General features: G+C 41.8%; 1 pseudogene; it reads right to left on the bottom strand.

The window, feature by feature from the left end:
- Window positions 1–686: 686 nt before the first annotated feature.
- On the bottom strand, window positions 687–1,433 carry LOC132227533 (small ribosomal subunit protein eS6-like; annotated as a pseudogene).
- Between the last annotated feature and the right edge of the window lie 474 nt (window positions 1,434–1,907).

Raw genomic sequence — 1,907 nt, forward strand, 5'->3', positions numbered from 1 at the left:
TTCGGATCTCCAGCGAGGTTCTGTAGCCATGTTCTCTCGCTAGGTTCTCCAGCCAGGTTCTGTCCAGGTTCTCCAGCCAGGTTCAGTCACCAGGTTCTAGTCAGGTTCTCTTGCCAATTTCTGTAGTCAGGTTCAGTCCAGGATCTTTTGCCATGTTCTCTCCAGCGAAGTTCTTCTGTCTGTAGGTTCTGTGTAGGTTCTGTCTGTAGGTTCTCTCTTCTTAGTTCTGTCTCTTTCTGTCTTGTTACATCTGTATTTATACCAGTTGATTCAATCCTATCAATCTCTATTACAAAGGTTAGGGCATTTCTTATCTCCATTCCAGGGATTAAAGATTATGTAGCTTAAGCATGATTGTTCATAGTTAAAGTGATTAATTACCCGCCTGGCACTTAGTTGAGGGGTTTTATTCCCTCCCTAACTTCAGGGGAAAATCCCTACCTGGGGAAACAACCTTTCTCAGAGAGGAGACCTTGGTTAAAACACATAGCGCCAAGAAGGTGAGCAAACATTTTAAGAACAGTATGCCATATATGCCAGGTCCTTTGAAACAGCAAGGATGGACCGGCTCCCGGGACATGCTTTGATCTGGGAGCCCACCTGTATGTATGTTACACTTTGTTCTGTCTTCTATGTCTCTCTTGGTTTTTTTTATTTGCTCTTTTTTTATTGTTAGTTACAAAATTTCATTTTTGACTGGACTCAGACTTAGATGTAGAAGCTTTTAGAGAGGATAGTCTATGTCTCTTGGCAGCCTGTTCCTAGCATTTTTCTTTGGCCTCCTTCATTCTCAGCCAAAAGTTTAGCATATTCTGCAGCCTCAATCTTATTTTTCTTAGTACGTTGTTCAGAGCAATACACCTGCGTCTGTGTTGCAGGACACGTGGATAACAAGACGCTGAATCTTGGGTACTTTAGTCCTAGATTTCTTACCTTCTCTCTTTAGAGGCTTTCTCACAACATATTGGCAGATATCATCTTCTTTAGAGAGACTGAAAAGTTTGCGGATTCCGCTGGCTCTCTTGGGCCCCAGGCCATGAGGCACAGTGGTATCAGTGAGACCAGGAATATCTTTCTCCTCCTATTTTATACAATGACCAACTTGAGAACCCTGAGATTGGCATCCGCAATGCAACCCTGAACAGAGTTGTGTTTTCTCTCTCCAGTTCTCCTTGGTCTGGAACAGGTGTGCCCCTTCCTCAGCAGCAGGTGGACTTGGCCGTGGGTCAGGACACCCTGCTTCACGGGGAGGCCTTGTTTGCCGTTCCCGCCACTGATTCGAACCACATAACAACTCTTCTAGTCTTCACCCAGAGCATCAGCAGCAACGTCTGTGGCCATACACTTCTCATAAAATATACAAAGTTTGCATTCATCATCCACTTCCATGAGTTTCTGGCAGCCAGTGGCTGGACAGAGATGCTGAGCTTCATCCTGGAGCAGCCGATAGCCTCTGAGGCGCCACCAAAAAGACTTCTATGTCTCTTAATCTTACTCTCCAGCATATTCTTTTGCCCCTCCTTTCTTAATTTTACCTTTCTAAATTTTTACTAATAATTGAAGTCATGTCTCAGCTATGTTTAAGCTTCAGATAAATCTAAGCACTGAGATTGTAATAACATATTTTATTGCATTTGATAACATTTCTACTTTGTACTTTTGGTGTTTTGAGTTTTTCACGCTATTCTCAAATCTTATTTATTATTTTCCTCAATTAACTGAAATTTTAAAAAAATGATAGCCTGGTATTAGTAAGTTGGGAGAACAGAAGCCAGATATATATACATTGAAGTACATTTCTCATGTGTTCTAGGCTTCTACAGCTATACAGAACACAACAGAATTTGAAATCTCAATGTATTACTCTTGTTGGTGAACAATGGAAGCTGAATTAAAAAGTGACCTCT

The sequence above is a fragment of the Myotis daubentonii genome, chromosome 1, assembly GCF_963259705.1.
Source record: "Myotis daubentonii chromosome 1, mMyoDau2.1, whole genome shotgun sequence".
Taxonomy (NCBI): Eukaryota; Metazoa; Chordata; class Mammalia; order Chiroptera; family Vespertilionidae; genus Myotis; species Myotis daubentonii.